Genomic DNA, 20,529 nt, shown 5'->3' with positions numbered 1-20,529 from the left:
ATGGACAAACACAGATCACAAAACAGAAGCCAGACATGGCGACACACATTTGGATTCCTAGCACTCCGGAGGGTCCTCCTGAGGGCAGGAGGATTTAGAGTTGGAGGCCAGCCTGGACTGCACAGTAAGACCCTGTCCTAAAAAACAGAAACAAACAAACAAAAAAAAAGAAAGGAGAGAATGAAGTTGAATGAAGGTGAATCCCATGCAAACTGTGGCAAGCCCTTGCTCATTTGGAGAAAGCTGCCACGGCCGTCATCAAACTGACTTTTCCTGCTGCACTGTGCAGCGGGGAAAGAAGATTAAACTCACAATTCATTCTCCCTCCCTCCCTCCCTCCCTCCCTCTCTTCCTCTTTCCTTCCTGATACTGAAAATAAAGCCAAGGCTCCCACATGCTAGGCAAGCACTCTATCACTGAGATACATGTCTAGCATGATCAGTTTTTACTTAGCATCCTTTGGGGGGATTCTTCTCCCCCTCCTTCTTCCTTTTCTTCTTATTCTTCCTCTTCCCCCTCCTCCTCCTCCTCCTCCTCCTCCTCCTCCTTCCTCTTCCTTTTTCTCCTCCTCCTCCTTTTTCTTTCTTCCCATTCCTGAGGATGAAACTCAAGACCTCATAGACACCAGACAAGCACCCTACCACCGAGCTGTATCCCAACTCTCTTTTTACCTCTTGATTTGGAGGTAAGCTGAGACTGCCTGGAACTCACTCTGTAGACCTGTCAAACCTTACATTTGTGATGCTTCTGCCTCAGCCTCACAAGGAGCTGGAACTACAGGCCTGGGCCATCAGGCCTAACTTGAAACTGGCTATTTCTTTTCTGTTCTATTTTGCTTTTGGAGACAGGGTGTTGGTATGTAGCCCTGGCGGGCCTGAAACTCATTATACAGACCAGGCTACCCTTGATCCTGTGTTACTCCTCCTACCTCTGCCTACCGAACGCTAGGATCACGGGCAGGCAGGTGCTACCTCACCAGTGAGACTCATCATTTCTCAAGACAATGTTCCCAGCATGAAAATGACACACCAGTCACAGGGCATTCTGCTGTTGTGTCTGCTTGATTGACGGGCCTTGTTCTGCTTCCCCTCCCCCACCGCTGTCAGCTGTCAGTCATCGGGCCCAGCGGTGTGGAGGACTGATCTCTGCATACCTCTGGCCCAGACACTGTTCACACTCCCTGCCACTTAGTGAACCCTCATTGTGTCCTCATTATTGTTTCCACTTGCCGCGGGTAGAAGTTGACGTCCCTGCCCAGAGTGCTGTGGAAACTAGAAAGGATCAGAACCAAGGCCCACGCCTCCCCTGGGCTGACAACCCACGGCCTCTCTGCAGATGTGGCCCAGGATCATGGCAGCCCTCACTCCCAGGCCCCCTCCTTCTGTTTGGCCTTCAAGCAGCAAAGTGGCACATCCCCAGCGTTCTTAGATCCAGAAGCCACACCCCTTCACGGAGACCTCTGACCCTTTCTCTGCCTTCCTGGAGGTGGCAGTTCAAAGGTCAACAGTCCTGTGAAGGAAGTACAAGTGAAAACCAAGCCATGATGAGCTACCCTTTCACAACTACTAAACTGAGTGACTAAATAAAAGCACCGACAATACCAAGTGTCCACAGGAATCTGGAACAACTAGAGTCCTTACATACTGCTGGGACATAAGTTAGTGCAACTGCCTTAGAAACTTCCTACCTTATTTTACATTATTTATTTTTGTGTGCGCTGGTATTTTGCCCGCATATATATCAGATCTTGGAGTTACAGACAGTTGTGAGCTGCCATATGGGGGCTGGGAATTAAACCCGGGTCCTCTGGAAGAACAGTCAGCGCTCTTAACTGCTGAGCCATCTCTCCAGCCCCGAAACTTCTTACCTTTATCTACCAAAACTAAATAGATTCCTTCCCCGTTAGTGTTATTCCATTCCCAACACAAATATCTTACAAACGTTCATGGCAGCACCATTTGTCATAGCTAAGAACTAGAAAAAAATTCAAATGCCCATCAGAGTAAAATAGGGAAATTGCAACATATCCATAAAGTGAAACACTATACAACAATAAGAATGTAGGAACCACAACTCACACAAGGACATGGAAGAATCTCACCCACACAGTTTTGAACAGTTACAAGCAAGACTATAGCATATGGTTTCATTTGGGTAAAGCACCCGGCAGCCAAAACTGTTGTGTGCAAGGTAATGGTTCCCCTAGGCAGAGAGATACAAGGACTGGAAGGACTCAGGAAGGGGGCTTCTGGGGCTCTGGCAACATCCTGTTTCTTGAGCTGGATGTAAGATGCAAATTCGTTCCTTTTATGAAACTTAATTCAACTACATCTACTCTTATAGTTGGTGCATCATACTAAATGCATGCTATATTAAAAAAAAATAAAAGTTTCAAAAATACAGAGGCATGCGGCCAGCCATTTCTTTCCATCCCACCCCATCCTTACCCAGTAAAGTTCATTTTTAAGGGAAATGAGTTACAGATGCTGAGGGCTACATCTGCAATGCCTCCAAGAGGAGGTTAGCTCCCTCCCAGCATTCCCAGATCCAGAAATCACACCCTCTTCTCAGAGGCCTCTTGCCTATTTCTCTGTCTTAGGGGAGGTAGCAATGGAGAGATAAAACCATGTAACGACTGAGAATCCTCCAGAAGGGGCTCACTGGTCCCTGGGATGGTCTCCTACTATATGGATCATCTCTGGGTGTGCACACACTGCAACTCGCGTGTTGGACTTGGGCCGTGAAGATGATAGAATGTGAAACCACAGGACTTTAGCATCAAGCAGACCCACTGTTCATTTCCCACATCCGACTCCTTCCTACCCCTGCTTCCTTCCGTGGCCGGGCTGCTAGGAGTGTAGCGCCCCGGCCTCTCTTGTTTCTAGAGCGTGGTAGTCGACCCTTTGAAACGCTGACAATGGGGGAATAGAGCACATCGTGAGAGCACGAGAGTTCTTGGTGACATGGTTGCGACAAGCCTGGAATCCCGATCTCTAGAGAGTGAGAGGACTGGGTGGCCTCTGAGAAATGTGAGGATCTGTGAGTTAGGACTAAGGGAAGAGTTCCTTCCAGACCGTGGTACAGGGTCTGGGGGAGGGCAAGAGGTCAGATTGCGGTCATAGTGAGATGTTCCAGGGTGCTGTCCAATGTCATCTTCAACAAGTGGGTTTTGTTTGTTTGTTTGTTTGTTTTTTTCAGTCCCTGCAGGTCCCAAGATGCTTTACTGTCGGAGGACATTGTGGTGGACAGCACAGCAAATCCATCGTGGAGGAGCAGGTCGTCTACCGGCCAGTGAGGTTCAATATTGACCTTGAATTTTTCAAATCATAGCAAGCAAATTCCCAAGTCTGTATTTTGAAATCTGTTGATATTTCCAGGGCACTCCCACAGCACCTAGACGGCGATTGCCAGAGTGGCGTGGCACGTACCCAGCATCTTCCCTGCGTGTAAGACATGAGTGTACAGATGCAAGGGTGTGCCGTCAGCCTGCAGGGACCTTTCATTGTGAAGTGATTGACACGTGACAAATGATGAGTTTGAGTGGGACAAGTTGAAAGCCTAGAGCAGTGAAGGTCCAGAACAGCGGAGTCATCTTGGGGAACGAGATGTCCCCAAAGATGATGACAGTTTCTACCAGCAGAAGAATCAGAGATATTCTAACTCGGAGGGTGCACACAGAGGATGAATCAGAGCAGATGTGCTTTGCAACCTCATCTGGGAGGCAGGATACGAGGGCATCAGCCTGCATCTTTCACACTCGGGGAGATTCTGGCAAGAAACTCACGCTGTAGCGCAGGCATGATGGTTGACTGTTGAGGGGTCTGTGGGAGGAGAAGGTGACCCAGAGCAGCCTCTGGATGTTCGGAGAAGGAAGCCATACTCACTGGGCTTACTCCTGCCTTGTATGCCTTGCTGATGCCAATCCTGTCATGGAAGACCATTCCTTCTTTCCAGTATGCATTTCTCCCCTCTCTCATCTCTTAATAAAACCCTCTGCAAAATTGCTCTGCCTAATCCCCCCCCCCCCCAATTCTAGCCAAGACACAACCTATTTCTGACCAGTCAGGAGTACAAAGAATTTTATGGCGGGACTCTTGGAAAGGTCATGTTTTCTTGATAAAAGTACAGATTTGGCTGATGTAAACTGTTCTCCCTTCTCCCATTCTTCAGGCCTGGAACTCAAATGTGATGCCTGACAGTGATGAGGCCATTTATGGTCATGAGAACAAAGTCAAGGACAGCAGGAGTCTTAATTGTTAGTGACTCGTAAGAGCAGTTACATCTAACCAGATCACCTACGTCCAGGCTTCTACAACGTGAGCTTAATTAACCAAACATGACTTCCAAATCATTACATGGTAGCCCTGAATGCCTATTTCTTCTTGGCACAAGCACAGCTTGGCACAGCCATAAAACCCAAGGCAAGGCAGGTAGACAAAATTAACCAAAACAAACAGACAACACACAAACAAACAAAATCAAGAGCCAGTGATTTAAATAAGGAGATGGATGATGAGAAGTAACCAGAGGTCCAGAGACATGTCCATCCTAGGGCCTGCCTAGTTAGCTGTTCTCAGGGTCAGCAGGCACTCTGTAGTCCTCCAGGGTCAGCTTTTGTCTTCCTCCTTGCTCTCTTAGGAAGCACAGGATCCCAGGCAGGAGAGGATCCATGGCTCTTGTGGACCAGAGAAGGCAGGCAGGCAGGGGAGTCTCCTGTTCAAGGGAATTGCATGGGTTCATGGTCTAAAGCAGGAAAAGAAGACCTCTTGGACAGAAGGCAGGCATGGAGCACAGGCTGAAGTTTCTCAGGGTGCCAGAGTTTCTCAGAGAGGCAGTCCCAAGTCTGAAGGTCCAGGGGCCTGATCTTAAAGGAAGGGAGCTCCCTGTCCCTGTGACCCCCGGGTCTCTGCTCCTGAGATGAGTGGCATGGGCAGAATGAGGTCAGTGAGAAACAGACAGCTGATCAGGCCTGTGAGGTCGACTGAAGACAGGGCTCGTCCCGTCCAAGGTGAGGAAGCTTTCGGGGATCACTCTGTACTCCACACCCACATTAACAGCAACACACATTTGTATGTGTTTCCTGTTTGCAGAACTCTCTGGACAGAAGTGATAGTACCCAGGCAGTGGAGTAAACCCATAAAAGGTGTCAGGCCCAGACAGCACAGACAAAGGCATTCGCTCCAGAAGGCTGGGGCCTGCCGAGTCCTGTTTGGACCATTGGTTGCCAGTTCAGTGACATTCAGGAGGTTATTCCATTTACCTGTGCTTTCCACCAAGCTTTGCTGGCCAGATAACAGGATTCTCAGTTCTTCAACCTTACTCCTCTTTCTGGACAGTGAGGTGCTTAGAATATACCCCTTTGGGGTTCCTGGGATGACTCAGGGGAACTGGGAAGCCCAACCCCTCCGTTCTGTTTCAGAGAACAATTGAGGTCATCTCAGTGAATGCTGCTGACGCTTATGGAGGGCAAACTGTTCCCATCTCCAGACTATACCTGAAGGAAGCCTGGGCCCCTGCACAGGCTGCCACCCAGTACCTGGCCACCGCTGCCTCACTGAGTGGAAGTCCAGGCTGGGACCCAGGCCAGGCGCCTCCCCTACTCCCTGGAGGCAGGCGGCTGCTAATGGCTCTCCCCACAAGCTGGTTCATTAAAGATTTGTTCTGTGGAGTTGCAATCAAAATAAACAGACGGCCTGAAAGCCAGGGAACTAAAAACCAATTAAGAAGGAATAGAGATGGAAGGGGGGTTGGGGGGAAGAGGAAAAAGAGGCCTGGGCCTTCCAAAGACTCAGTTCCCATGGCAGCCAGCTTCCAAAATAGTCTGGGAATGAAAAATAATGAAAACCACCGGGGAGAGCAAAGCTGTCCTGGCAAGAGAGTCCCGACCTCGGGGTTGGCTAAATCTCCCAGCCCACAGCTCCCAGAGGGCACCTGGTGACCCGGTGACCTGCCCCACCCCCACTCCATCTCCGTCTTTTCCAAAGTTGTAAATAGCGCTGCCCCTCTGATGGACCCTCTGCCTAGGTGCTAATGCAAAGAAGCCATACTTAACATCCACCTTGTGGGTGGTAGGAGAAACCAGAGAGATGTGAGGGACTAGGGATGCGGCTGTCTGAACTCCGACGGTCAGGACACCAGGAGTGGAACAGGAAAGGGCCCTGGTCTGGCTGTGGAAGTGCCTGATTCAAAACTGAGATCTGAGGTCTGAGCAGGGGCTGGCCCAGAGGCAATCAGGAGTCCCCTCCAGGGGGGATCAGTGTAGCAAAGGCTCCCCGGAAGCAGGAAAGTGGGAAAGTTGGGGAGCAGGAGAAAGAAAACCTTGGTGGTCAGTCAAGCATGGTGGTGTAGGCTTGTAATCCCAACATGGCTTAGGAAAGAGGATAATGTGTTCCAGGCCAGCCTGGGCTACGCAGTGAGATCCTGTCTTAATACATACATAAATAAAAAGGCAAAACAATAATAATAACAACAATAAAAATCAAAACCACCAAACCAACAGTTTAGTGGGGCTAACAAAGATTGATCTGGCCATGCTTCCTGCCAAGCTTCACGCTTACTTAGCACTAAGAGGCCAGAGCTCCAGGAGGCAGAGAGTCAAGAGCCCCGCATTGACCTGTGGACCAGCTACATCCCTTTGTCCAGGGCCAGACACACAAAAAAGTGGGAGCACCAAGCATGACACCCACCACGAGATCAGCAGCCCCACCGAGGCCTGCTCCAGAGAGACCCAGCCTCCCAAGTAAGTGACAGAGCCAAGGGCGCCTACAGGAGCATCCGCTGTGCCCGTCTGGAGCAGCGGAGGATAGCAGAGGCGGTGTGAGGGTTGATGCACTCAGTTGATGGGAGCTGTTCCCTGGGGGCCACAGCCATTGTCCCCCAATTCAGTGTCCTCTGATGCCATTGAGCAGAACAAAGGGTGTATGGGCCAAAGCACCCTGGTCCTGGGAGTCCAGAAACAAACAGGCCACACTGGTCCTGTCCCCAGGTGGAACAGAACTACAGTAAGGTTGTTTTTGATTTTTACTTTCCAATTCATTAATTTCTAGGGAGAGAGATACCACAGTGCACACGTGGAGGTCAGGTTCTCTCCTTCCCACCACATGGGTCCGGGAATTGAACTCAGACCGTCGGGCTTGGTGGCAAGCACCTTTACTCAGTCAGTGAGAGGTCCCACAACTTCCAGACGGTGGGGCTGAGACAGACACACCTGACCACAAAAATCTGCTCTGTGTGGCCTCATGCTAACGACTCTTTGTCTGAGCCCCAGGCCCCCTTAGCAGCCAGTGAGTATAACAACACAGCCCCCGTGGGGTGTATCCACCAGCACCCAGGGCAGACGGAGCACCCACTCCTGCCCCTTCCCCGAGGCTTCAGCTCCCTTACCTGGAAGACTGGCCGGGGCCATCTTGGGTTAAGTGTACAGAACAGTGAAAACGGAAAGGGCTGAAGGTGTATTCACAAACATCCGGTTGGAGAACATGCTAGAAGCCACACACACACCCCGCTTCTAGCCCCTTTGTCCTGTGCTTTTGTCTCAGCCCTCCCCTCCCCTGCACAGTCTCTCCCTGGTGGCCGCACAGATGAAGGATGCTCTGGAGGCTTGCTGACTCACAGGAGGCCTGAGAAACTAAGACCACAGGGATGGTGGTGGGGATGACCAGGGGCTTTGGGGGAGGGGTGTCTTGTTTTGATTTCATTTTTTGTTTGTTTGTTTGTTTGTGGCAAGGCCTCACTCTGCATTTTAGGCTCCTCTGAGATTCACCCTGTAGCACAGGCTAGTCTCAAACTTGTAGCAATTCTCCTGCCTCAGCCTCTCAGCCTTCCAAGTGCCGTGCTTGTTAATATTCTGATCCTGCCCCTTGGCGCCACCCTATGTCCTGTTCTTAAGGGAAACTCAGCCCCTTCCCTTCTTCTCTTTAGCTTTTCTCCCACAGGTGTGCACCTCTCGAACCCCTTGCCTCTGTCTCTGTCTCTCTCTCTCCTTCTTCATCTCTCTACTATAATAAATCATTTCCACACGGATGCAGCGTCTGGGTTGTGTATCTCCACCTGCCGCCCCCACTGTCATGCCGGCATGGACTGGGCCGCCCGCCACCCCATTGCCGCTTTTGGGGGTCCCGCCACGTACAATTCCTACACCACTTATATGATTGAGCACCACGCCCAGCTCAGAAATCAAGACTATCATTCCTCTTGTGGCTGCCCCCGCCCCTTTTATAACTGAAGGAAATGTGGATCACAAGCAGAGGACTTAATCTGGAGTTCCCCGGGGTGCTCTTTTTCCAAGGCCATTGCTCCTGCCCTGTCCCCAATCACCAGCAGGATGACTTTCAGGCCTTGAGACCTGTCTAGAGCCAGTGTGAGGAACCATCTGGGACCTGAGTGCAGTCAAACTGTTAGGGCCATCCTGGAGTATGAAGAGAGTAAGCAGACATGTCAAACCATGGCCAGCTTTGTTAGTTGCCCAGGGCCACCCGGAATGAGTGGGCAAGGCACTCAACGGCAGTCCTGCTCAGGAGGAGGGGATTCTCACTGGGCAGTGAGCATGAGTGTAAAGTTGGATACTTCCCCGAACGTCCTCCATTCCTGCTTACCTCCCTAAGATTCGGGACAGGAAGAACGCTTGTCTTATCTCACAGGCCTTGGAGAGATTCCAAAGCTGACTGACAAGTGTTCAAAGCCTGTAAACCTCTCCTCGTTAGTCATTAACACACTCATTATTTGTTTGTGTTTCCAGGCAGCAGATCTGCTGTTCAGGTTAAACCTCTTCACTCTCTTCTCTCCTAGACAGAGCTCTTGATGGGAATCTTGTCTGTTCCCAGACCTAGAAGTGAATCCAAGCCCGGGGCGGAGCAATCCACATTTTGTCTTGGTGAGATTGCTGTTTACCTCTCAGGCAGGGTGTGGGCCCCGAGACCAGCCAAGCTAGGGGAAGCCGGTGTGGCAGGCGGGTTTCCTGCTCCCGCTAGGAAACGAACAGGCAGGTCAGATCGGTGGGCACAGGACACACATTGTGTGGCACACTCACTGTGGGCCTGGCGTGTGCTGGCCCTCACAGAAACAGACGTGGTAGCCCTGGGAAGGACTGGCGGCTTTCCTCCCTTTCTTTTTCTCCTTCTTACTCTTCTGCTCCCCCCCCTCTTTCCCTCCTGTCTCCCTTCCTTCTCCGCCTTTCATCTATCTTCTTATTTTTCTCCGGTCTCTCTCCCTCCACCTTCCTGCCCTTTCTATCTTTGACGCCAGGGCAGAGGCAGGAGAGGGAGAGTGTTGGCCTCCATGTACCTGTTTCCGTTAAGGAGGGAGGATCCCTGGGAGGTCAGGAGTACGGCTCGGCCATCTTAAAGGAACCAGGGAATGGAGAGGGACAGGCAGATCAGCAAGGGAGACCAGGTTGGACAACTGCAGAAATACTGGCCTAAGGGAAGTGGCCTGGCGACTCAGGGTACCAGTCTGACTGGGGGAGGCCCTTTCAGGAAGGCCTGTTTCCTGATATTCGGCCTCTGAACACAGCTAAACCTAATGCTAACAACCACTATGTCAGGATCAGGCACACAGGCCTGCTGTCAGGGAGCATCACACCACACAGCTGCAGGGAAATGGAGGTCTCCCTGATACCCAAGGGAAAACAAGGGACCTCGGTGCCACCACAGACACAGCTGGAGAAGGAGCGGATGACGGAAGGGTCCAGAGCAGCGCAGAGGAGAACCCGGTACCAGCAGACTTGGATTCTGACCAACAAGGAGTCCAAGTTCTGGGGGTTGGGATGGGGGAGTAAAAGCGTGTCCATCTCAGGGAAGTGGAGGCAGGAGGATCAGAGTTCAAAGTTCAAAGTCATCCTTAACTACATAGTGAATTTAAAGCCAGCCTAGGCCACATGAAATGTCATCTTTTTTTTTAAGGTAGAGGCAGATCCCTCTCCACCTGTCAGTCAGAAGAAAAGAAACACACACTCTCCATGAAAGTCTCACATGCCCCCAAGGATCCCAAACTCCAAGATCCTTCCAGGCCTCCTATATGAACTAAGGAGTGGGGCTTTTACCTAGGGTCCTGGGCAATTGTGGACACTTTCACTTGTGCCCAGTGTGAATATACTTGCTTCCTGGGGACAGATGACAGGTTGCCACTAAGTGGGCGAAATAGATGTGTCTGCCTAGGGAGGTACACACTGGCTCCTAACCCCATGTTCAGTTGATAGGTCCACAGATTGCTTCTGTCTGGACGTAGTTATACACTGACTCCTAACCCCACGTTCAGTTGATAGGCCCATGGATTGCTTCTGTCTGGACAGAATGTGCCTCCCTGCAGGGCTATAGATAATGGGGAGCCCATGAAACTGTCAGGCAAGCTGGTCTGGACAACCTAAGGCCAGGCCACAGTGAATTCCTGCTCGTCACAGAGCTTTTGGAGAAAGGCAGCTTTATTACTTTCAGGCAGATACAGTAATAGGGACCAGGTGTGAGCAAGAGAGGCACCATGAAAACTGCCTCAGAGACCAGCTAAGAACAAGCTACAAACTGCAAAGGCGTTGATGTGTGGATGGGTGTGCCTCCCAGGAGCTTTTCGGTGTCTTCTTTGAATATCTTCTTTTTAAAACTTATTTTCTGTATTCATTTTGTGTGTATGAGTATCTTTTGTACTTTCACAAAGAAAAGGCCAAATTCTCCACTGCCTCTGTCCAAACTATCACAAATCTCAGATGATCACTTCCCACAAAAATGCCTACCCGAAGCCTAGCATATGACACGTGCCTTTAATCCCAGCACTCAGTCAGAGGCAAGCAGATCTCTGTGAGTTTGAGGCTAGCCTGGTCTACATAGAGAGTTGCAGAACAGCCTGGGCTATGAAAAGAAACTTTGTCTCATTCTCCTACCCCATCCCCCCCTAAAATATCTGCCGGACTCAGCAGCCCTGAAGGAAGTTTGTGCTTCAGAGCAAGGAGAGGTTTACCGTAATTCCACACAGAAACAGCCTTGATCCCAGGTGAGTGGACGCCAGCATTGTGCCCTCAAACCCCAAGAACTGCGAGCTAAATAAATTTCTTCCCCAGACTTTAGAGATGTTGTTACAACAATGGGAAAGACTGATTAATTCGGCTCTGCATAGTGCAAAATGAATATATTAGAGCTTAATGGAGCTACATGGAAGACATTTTGGTCAACAACACAAAAATTGCAGAAACATAATTACAATGATACAATTAGTATGCATTTTGAAACACACAAAATGGCCTAGGTTTTTTGTTTGTTTACTTGCTTGCTTTAGTTTTTTTGAGACAGTTTCTCTGTGTAACAGCTCTGGCTGTCCTGGAACTCATAGAGATCCATCTGCCTCTGCCTCCTGAGTGCTGGGATTAAAGGTATGCACCAGTACCATCCAGGATACCTGTTGTTTTTGTAGAAAGTGACCTAGCGCATGAACATAAAAGATATCAATTGACTTGAGAACACTGTCTATGGGGACAGAGAGAGATATAAGAGGAAGAAGGTGGTCCTAACTGTACCTTTAGTACTTTACATTTACTTATTTTGTGTATACAGGGGTGGGAAATGTCTAAACAATCACTAGACTGACCAGAGACTTTCTATGACTGCATACTACAGGGGACATAGACTTCATACAATGACGTCAACAAAGTCAACTCAACAAACGGCAGCTCCAACCAATGAATTCTCCAAGAAGAGGCTGAACTGAGTTCCAGAGTCACTATGTTGTGCCACCTATCCCCAGAGACTGTTGAGAGACAGACTCTTGAAAGCAAAAAGGGCCTATGCGCCGGGCGGTGGTGGCGCACGCCTTTAATCCCAGCACTCGGGAGGCAGAGCCAGGCGGATCTCTGTGAGTTCGAGGCCAGCCTGGACTACCAAGTGAGTTCCAGGAAAGGCGCAAAGCTACACAGAGAAACCCTGTCTCGAAAAACCAAAAAAAAAAAGGGCCTATGCAAGGGGCTATCAACCGAGAATTCTATACCCAGCAAGACTGTCCTAAAAACAAACAAACAAACAAACAAAAAACCAAGATGCACTGTAGCTAGAGTTTTCCTGCCTGGCCCACAGTCAGGGCAAATCTCTCTCACCTGCCAAGTAAACACAGAGACTTATATTGGTTACAAACTGTATGGCCGTGGCAGGCTTCTTGCTAACTGTTCTTACAGCTTAAATTAATCCATTTCCATTAATCTATACCTTGCCACATGGCTCGTGGCTTACCGGCATCTGCACATGCTGTTTGTCATCGTGGCGGCTGGTGATGTCTCTCTGACTCAGCCTTCCACTTCCCAGCTCTATTCTCCTCCTTGTCCCGCCTACACTTCCTGCCTAGCCAATGGCCAATCAGTGTTTTATTTATTGACCAATCAGAGCAACACATTTGCCATACAGCACTTAAGATCCTCCCAGATAACCAAATAGAATAGATACCATGGTGACTATAACAGTCAATCTAGACAGAGATGTTCAAACTGAAGGTTTCAGATCTCCCTGTAACACTGTTTACAAGAGATTCATGAAAATACATGGCCCCCAGAGGGGTGAAGAAAAAAACGGTGAAATAGTTGTATCATGATAAGTGAAGGGAAGCCGGCACACTGCCTGGGTTCTTTCCTTGCGGCTGTGATAGAATATTCTGACAAAAGCAACTGAAAAGGAGTCAAGCTTCACTCTTAACTCACAGCTCAAGATACAGCCCACTGGGGTGGGGAAGTCAAGGCAACGGGAACTTGAAGCAGCTGTCACATCACTTCTACAGTCACGAAATAGCAATGAATACTTGGCTAGGCTCAGCTCACCCTCTCCATTTCATACGGTCCAACATCCCAATCTGGAATAATCCCCAACAGGCACACCCAAAGGCCCACTTCCAACGTGACCTTAGACTCTGTCAAGATGACAATTAGCACTGATCAGCACAAAGAGTGATACCAATATCAGATAAAACCTACTTCATGGTGAAAAGTGTATTTAAAAATGTAGAAGAATCATATGTAATGGAGCAAGGAAATTGACCATCTGTAACCCACATTTTTCTCCTGGACTATTTGTAAAACTTCACTGTGCACTATGTATAAATCAGAAAAACATTTAAATAATGTAGAAGAAAAGAAGTACTAGAAAAAAAAAGAGTACAGTGATTAGTGGACTAGAAAATGAGCATAACAAATATCAGCAAAACTAAAAAGCTAATTCTTCAAAAGATGGTGAAATAGAATCAGGCATCGTGGCTCATGCCCGTGATCCTGGGACTCATGAGGTTAAGGCAAGAAGATAAGTGATTTTAAGACCAGCCTGGCTACATGAGATCCTGTCATAAAAAAACAAACAAACAAAAACAGAAACAAAGTACACGAGTCTCTGGCAAGCAGGATCAATGTCAAAGGAGTAAAGGTACAAACGACGATTTGTAGAGCTTCACTGCTGTAGCAGCCCTGGTCCTTCGCCTTCAGAACTGTTTTGTGGAACTGGGAGTGGTAACACATTTCTGTGATTCCCAGCCTTCAGGAAGCTGAGGCAGAAACATGGTGAGTTCAAGGCCATCCTGAGCTACATAGGAAGACCCTATCCCTAAAAACTGCTAAAAAGAGAGTACCGGGAGCTGGGAAGATGGCTCCATGGGTAAAGATACTTACTGCCAAGTCTGACAACCTGAGTTTGAACCCCAGGATCCACGTAGTGAAAGGAGAGAACAGACTCCCATAAGTTGTATTCTGATACTCACATACATATAGTGGTGTACACGTGTGCATGCACACACACACACATACATACACATAAATAATGTGATTTTAAAGATTTTTTTGAACATCTTTTATGCAGAAATGGTCTTCTGTCTTGTTCATATCACTATTGCTTTGAACATTGTTTGCCGCAGTCAACCCTAATCCTAACCAGTGCTAGGGCCTAGGGCAGAACTGGACTGGGTCAGGCAGGATCGGAGACTATGGAGAGCGGTGGACAGAGCCTGGACCTGGGGTGGTCAGGCAAAGTGGTTATAGAGGGAACAGGTGAGGCCATCCTGTGACCAGGCTGAAGCAGCCCCTTGAACAGTCAGTGGAACAAGTGGCAACCATCGAATATGGCTGCCTGCCATGCTTGCTTTTAATGGCCTCCTAGCTTCCCTGTTGGCCTTTCCCATGATCCCTCTTAAAGGGCAGAACAATGGGCAGATCTGGCTCTTCTGGGAATATCACCAGTAGTGTGGGTGTTAGGTGTTCATCTGAAAATCCTGGAAAACCCAACTCAAACAAGCTTAAACAATAGAGGCAGTGTGTGTGTGTGCATTTAGCCCAGCTCACACTATGGTTCCAAAGACCCAAGATGTTGGCTGCACATGGTCCTATATTGCACCTCCCTCCGAGAGCTGCAGCTTCGATGGTGTGAGAAAAATGGCTTCAGCAGATCTGATTCCCCATCCTCCAACCAAACCACCTAAGACAAAAGAAATCTCCAAATGCCTCCCTTGCAAGTCTTGTGACTAGTACTTTCTCATTAGCCAACATCTGGTCATGGACCTGGATCCAAGCCAAGACTGAGTCCAGCCAATTGGGAACCACCCCTAGAGCTACCACTAAGTTGAGTGGCTTGGCTAAATTATTTGGCCTCACTCTCCTTACATATTAAAGAGGATGTTTCCAATGTCTCATGTGTGATGTGTTCAGACAATATAGATAAGATCAACATTTAGTCTCTTAACACAGTGCCCGGCATGCTCCGATTTAACCAACAGCAGCTTTGAGCACTGACGCTAAAGACTGGGCCTCTGTTCCCACTCCTGAAGTGAGAAAGTTGGGCCATGGCCGGAGATTTGAACCGAATGTTAATTAGGACACAAATCAGTCTGGGGCTGGCCCCTGAAAGATGGGAAATCAGCATAGAATGTGATCCTCAGTCTTTAAGTATAAACTTAGGCTGTGCATCTGTCATACAGGTAAGGCACAAGGGCCCAGGGGAGTCTCCAGTAGCCCCAAAGATGAAGAGTTATAAACAGCTCTGCTCAAACATGGCTTTCTTGTCGGGGAGGAAGCCCTCTCTACTTTGCGGCCTTCCAGGGGATCACGTTGGAGTCCCTGCCATAGGACCAGACCATAAAATGGCCACAAGCAAGTGAAGAAGAGCAGAAAGGCCGTAATGTCCCCTCTAGCTCAGTTTGTGGTCGGTGATGGGGGTCATATGCCCTGACAGGCCTTTACCCAGGGGGAAAAATCTTTCTAATAGCCCCGAAGAATGCCCTAATCTGACAACTTGTTTAGCAGATTATTGGGCCTGGCTTTGATCTTCACTAGGAATAATGAGTGTGGCTCTGGGGCCAATCAACAGTCACTAATTACAAGAATAGCCAGCAACAGGGGGCCTTCCCAGGAATGGGGCCCTCTGCTTGCAGAATTAGAGGGTGGGGGTGTTTATGAGTGAGTCAGATCCAGGGGGAAGCCATGGGGCTGCTGGGTCACCAGGACTAGCTCTGGGGTCACTCTGGGAAAGTCCTGTAAGCTGGGAAGCCACATGTGACACTTGATACCACCCAGGGGCTGGGCAGGGAGTAATGGACTCACTCACTCCCTGCAACAGTAACCAGATGGGTGAGAACATGGTCCTGATTCAGTACTAACAAGCAAGCATGTGGTACCAGGGGACAGGGAGCTGAAACCACCCTGACCTGCAGCTGGCCCATTTGTGGAAGACTTAACTGACTCTCAGCTCCCGTTTCTCCCCATTCTAAGGTCCCTGGGTATTGACAGAAGAGCAGGTACTAAGCCCCATAACTCATCACCCTTAAGAGTAGAGGGACCTGCCCTTGAGGTCCTACATTAGGGATGTAGTCAGGAAGACAGAGAGAAACAGGGCTGGTTGTCCCGAGTCACAGGGACCAGAAGCAGCGTGGGGGTAGGGACACTTGCTCTAGAAACAGTGTAGAAAGAACTGCATCCAGACTGGGAATGTAGCTCAATGGGTAGAGTCCTTGTGTTGCATGCGCAGTATCTTGGGTTTGATCTCAGTACTGCATGAAAACCAGACCCAGCAGTGCAAGAGTATAATCCTGGCACCGGGGAGGTACATATAGGAAGGTCAGTAATTCACTGTCTTCCTCAGCCACGTATCCTGAGCTACAGGAGACCGCTGGGCTAAGCCACGTGCACTCCTCTGAGCAGGGACTGTGTCTTCTGCTGAAGAAGGGGGTTGTTTTCAACACTGTGGTGACCACACATGATGTACTTTGTTTACGTGGAGTACCAAAATACAGAGATAAAATTATTAATACAGCTCAAAATTAGTGAAATGAAACTTTTAGCTTATTTTAACTTCAAAAAATAATGACCAGTCGGGCGGTGGTGGCGCACACCTTTAATCCCAGCACTCGGGAGGCAGAAGCAGGCAGATCTCTATAAGTTCGAGGCCAGCCTGGTCTATAGAGAGAGTTTCAGGACAGGCTCCAAAGCTACACAAAGAAACCCTGTCTTGAAAAAACAAAAACAAAAAACCAAACCAAACCAAAACATATTATACAACATTAAATATATACTTAGAGAAATAGAAACATCATTTTAGTTAACAGCATAAATCATTAGAATCTAACTTTTTAAAGGAATCATTTTAAGCCAGGTGGGGCGGCACACACCTCTAATCTCAGCAGCACTTGGGAGTGGGATCAAGAGCTCAAGGAAAACCTTGGCTACTTGGTGAGTGTTGGACTGGCGATGTGTGCGCTCACCCTTCTGAGCCATCCCTCATCCCCGAGTGTATCTTGGGTGTGTGTGCAAATCACGCCTGCTGTAAAAGCCTTCGCTGTCCAACATCATTGAGAGAACAGCAAAAGGAAGGGGTAAACTAACGTGCATGTCTTCTTTCCACACCACCACGGTGGGCGGACAGGCTACCTCCCTTAATAACTTAACGGAAAAATCTATTGGGATTTTTTTTTCTTTCTTTCTGGCAGGAGTGGTAGAGACTGAGGTTGGGGTTTTTTATTTATTTTTATTTATTTATTTTTTTCTGGCAGGAGTGGTAGAGTCCTGTTTTGGTTTAAACCTTCCATAACCTCATCCGACACCCGGACCCACCCTGCTGGTCATATACACTGAAACAGTCAGTGTTCTTTGAACTAGAACTGGACCCTGAGGGGGAGCTGGGCTGCATCAATTAGCATGTCCCTTCTCTTCCTAACAATTATAGAAATGTAAAAAAATAAAAATAAAAAAAAAGCTTTTGAAATAAGTGTCTTTGTTGTTCTAGTAAAATTTTACTGCAACTCATAAGACATAAGTTGCTTTGAGTTTAGAAATTTAGTTCTTTTTTACAATAATAATAATAATAATAATAATAATAATAATAATAATAATAATAAACTACTGGTGTGTGATCATTTAAAAACAAAGAGCCAACTGCCCAGTGCCCGAGAGGCAGAAGCAAAGGGGAATCTTTGTGAGTTGGAGGCAAGCCTGGTCTACAGAGAGAGTTTCAGGCTATCTAGGGCTGCATAGTGAGACCCTGCCTCAAAACAAACAAACAAACCAACAAATAAATAATTTACAGAGCTGCATGTGGAGGTGCATGTGGAGGTCCCACTACTCAAGAGGCTGAGACAGAAAAATTGCTCATGTACGAGAGTTTGGGGCCAACCTTAACAGCGTAGGAAGACCCAACTCAAGGTAAGACACAGAGAGAGAGAGAGAGAGAGAGAGAGAGAGACAGACAGACAGACAGACAGACTGACAGAGAGACACAGAGAGAGAAACAGAGACAGGGAGAGAGAGACAGACAGAGAGACTTCTTTTCTAGGATAGGACCTCTGTCAAGGAGGACTGTGATGGCGGAAAGCAGCCAAAGCAGGGGTCCTTGAACCAAGCATGGAAAAGAGGTCAGAGAGCCTGCTCCCCTTGACCCCCCACAAATACACAAATACTGGAAAACATGGGTGCTGGGTAGGGTGAGGATGCTGAACTCATTCAGGTCACTGGGGGAGGAGGGTGGCATAGGTCTACTAGGCAGAGCTGTGTGCCCAGGCCCTGTGTTGAGCTCTAGAATACATGGTGAGCTATGCCAACATGGCTTATGTTTTCATGAAGCTCACATTCTTATAGGAGTCGTGACGTTAAAGTAATACTCACTGATAGGAATGTCCGGTGGGCATAATGCTAAGGTGCTTTCCCCTCTGGGTGCTCTCCTGCATTGACACAAGCAGACCCATATCCAGATAGCTAAGGACCTTGGGATCCCAACTCACCAAAGTTCTACCTTCCGAAAGTTCTGCTGGGCTCTGCCTCCTCACTCAAGGCCTTGGGGAAATCTCAAGGCAACCTCCTCCATCCTCACAGACAAACGTCAACAGCACGGTCTTAGCCTTGTTTTTCTCCTGGAGCTGTGATAAAACTTAAAGGGGAAAAGTTTTAGTCTATTTCAACAGTTCAAGGGGAAGAAAAGGGCACTGAGAAACCCCTGAACTGGACCACTCCATGGGTAGAAAGAAAGGTTTATTGGAGGAACTTCAAGCTGCCATGGCGATCTCTTGGGGGCAAAGAGAACAGCAAACTGGTAGGGAAAACCTTGTCAGTTTTATGGGGAGCGGTTAACAGTGGGAGGAAGTGTGCAAGTGGGAACAGCTTGGGACCTATCGACTTCGATACGTGTTACAGGTCTGTGTTAATGGGGAACCAGATGCCCCATTGCTGGAGGTAGCAGGCTGCAGAAGCAGATAAAGGAAGTGGTGGCTCTTCCTGACAGACAGACACCAGCCTCACAATTTTCTGAGGAATGCTGATTTTATCCACCAGCAATCCTTCTGTTAAGAGTCCAGCCTGAGCTGAGACCAGACTGTGATTTAGGACATTGTCAATGGCACTGCCATTTTGGGGGGCGCACTTTGGAGAAGGTTAAGTTGAGGTAGCAGGAGCTCGAAGCAGTCGGCCACGTCTCATTCTCCGTCAGGAAGCAGAGAGCAAACGACTGTGTGTGCTCAGGTCTCTATCTCCATTTTACACAGTCCAGGATCCGCGCCCAGGGAATAGTCCCTTCCACAGTGAAAATGGCTCTTTCCACATCAATTAATATAATCAAGACAATCCCTCGCAGACTTTCTTTCTTAGAGGCTAATCTTAAACCAGATAATCCCTCACAGGTGTGCCCGAGGCTGGTCTCCTAGGTGACTGTAGATTCTGTCAGGTTGACAACTGATACTAACCATCACATTTGCCAAGATATATTCAAGCCTTTGGGGGCCTAAAACCACTACAAAGGAGAAAAAGAACACGAAAAGACAAATACCACAGCTAGGCTTGAAAGGTGGAGGTCCGTTTAAATTGCCTCTCCAGTTTTAGAAATCTCGTCAACTCATCCTTTTCGAAAGATGGCATACACCCAAGAAACAAACAAGGAAAATAGTAATTTCATAAATCAACTTGCCAACACACTCTTTGCAGTATTCTTTCCTACATTTTGGCTCCATCATCTCTTTGGCGGCTCGATCACATGCCCCCTGACCTTTTCTAGATGAGCAGAGCCATCCCTCCAACATAGACAAAATTTGTGTCTTATTGTTGGAGACTTAGAAACGCTTGTGTTGAATTCACAGGATGGGTCTTACGTCAGTCAATGTTTTGTAACAAAACCAGTGAACTGTGTAGTTTTGCTCTCAAGGTCTGAAGATGGGGGTGGAGCCTCAATGACCAAGGACAAAGGTTGGTTATGCCCGTTCAGGGAACAAACGCATCTTCACCCGCCTCTTGTCCTGTTCAGCCCTTAAAGGCTGAGTTTCTCACCATGTGGATGAGGGCAGATCCTTCCTCAGTCTACTGACAGTACCCATCTCTCTCAGAAACACTCAAATGTAGCAGACGATGGCTAACTTTGTATCAGCATTTGAGTAATGTTGGCATTACACCATAGTATTTAAGTTGTAAAAAATTAAGACTCAGGATAGTCACTACTTGAACCATTTACTCCCTGGATAAGGGATCGTTCTTAAGAAGAGATTGTTGCATTTTAGGTCTTTTGATCCACATTTCAGCCAACCAACTAACCAACCAGACCGCTGGAACTCCTCCCAACTAGCTAAGTGGGAGCATTAGCTGCAGGCTCTTGGCTTGGTGAGCCCATATCAATGCATTTTGCCTGATGAAACTCTATGACCCATGTGCCCCAATTGCTCAGATTTCTGCTTGATTAGAAAACATAAGCCGTTGTTCTGAAGTACATACAGCGTGTTCCCATCCCTGTGCATCACGTTGTGTACCCCGGCTTTATAGGGACTTGAATCTAGTTACAGGTCTAGAAGTATAGCAACTGTCTCAGAAGGGGTCATCCTTTCCTTAGGCAAGGAACCTTTGTCCCTACCACTTGGAGGAGGCCACTTCTGAGAAAGAGTCACATCTCATTCACAATCGGAAAGTGATGAGTAAATGAAAACATATGCTTAGCGCACTTTCTCCATTTTATCCAATGTCTCGTGGTGAGGAGCGAGGGATGGAGAAAAATTGGATCTTGAAACCATGGAGGCTCAGAAGTCTCTCGATCTGCCAGGTTCAAGCTGGAAAAACAAGAAAGCTGG

General features: G+C 48.2%; 1 long non-coding RNA gene across 1 annotated transcript in view; it reads right to left on the bottom strand.

Moving 5' to 3' along the window:
• Window positions 1-580: 580 nt before the first annotated feature.
• LOC128115581 (uncharacterized) overlaps window positions 581-20,529 on the bottom strand; it is a 55,514-nt gene continuing 35,565 nt past the window's right edge. Inside the window, exon 4 of the long non-coding RNA XR_008220212.1 lies at window positions 581-20,508. This is a non-coding gene — a long non-coding RNA (uncharacterized LOC128115581). The remainder of the gene's footprint in view (window positions 20,509-20,529) is intronic.

The sequence above is a fragment of the Peromyscus californicus genome, unplaced genomic scaffold, assembly GCF_007827085.1.
Source record: "Peromyscus californicus insignis strain IS unplaced genomic scaffold, ASM782708v3 Scaffold_1__1_contigs__length_55948999, whole genome shotgun sequence".
Taxonomy (NCBI): Eukaryota; Metazoa; Chordata; class Mammalia; order Rodentia; family Cricetidae; genus Peromyscus; species Peromyscus californicus.
Note: the sequence above shows the minus strand (reverse complement) of the source record. Positions and strands in the feature narration are given on the sequence as shown.